The sequence below is a fragment of the Tupaia chinensis genome, unplaced genomic scaffold (assembly GCF_000334495.1).
Source record: "Tupaia chinensis unplaced genomic scaffold, TupChi_1.0 Scaffold149666_1, whole genome shotgun sequence".
NCBI classification, from domain to species: domain Eukaryota; kingdom Metazoa; phylum Chordata; class Mammalia; order Scandentia; family Tupaiidae; genus Tupaia; species Tupaia belangeri.
Genome location: NW_006209511.1, coordinates 40,854 through 41,410, shown reverse-complemented (window position 1 = coordinate 41,410; position 557 = coordinate 40,854).

Here is a 557-nt window from a genome sequence, read left to right as displayed (position 1 = left end):
TTTTTTTTTTTTTTTTTTTTTTTTTTTTTTTTAATTTTTCACCATCCACACTGGGATTAGATGGTATCTTTTTGTGGTTTTGATCTGCATCTCCTTTATGATGAAGATGTTGAGCATTTTTCATTTCCTTTTTGACTATTCATATGTCTTAGAGTTTTTTGTTCAGATAATTTTTCCCATCTTTTAATTGTGTTGACTTTTTTTTTACCTCCAGGTAAGCCGCTTGAGTTCTCTTGGTATTCTGGTTATCAATCCCTTATTCGAGGCATAGTTTACAAAAATTCTCTCCCATTCTGAGGGTTGTTAATTCACACTAAATCTGTGTCCTTTGCTGTGCTGAAATTTCTTAATCTGCTATAATCCCACTTGTCTATTTTTCCGATTATCTACTGTGCTTTGGAGGTCTTTGCCTACCCTGATGTGTCCCAAAGTATCCCCATGTTTTCCACCAGTAGTTTTATAGTTTGAGTCTATAGTTTAGATTTTTGATCCACTTTGAGTTGATTATTTGTAATAGTGAGAAATAGGGGTCCAGTTTCATCTTTCTACAGGTGGAT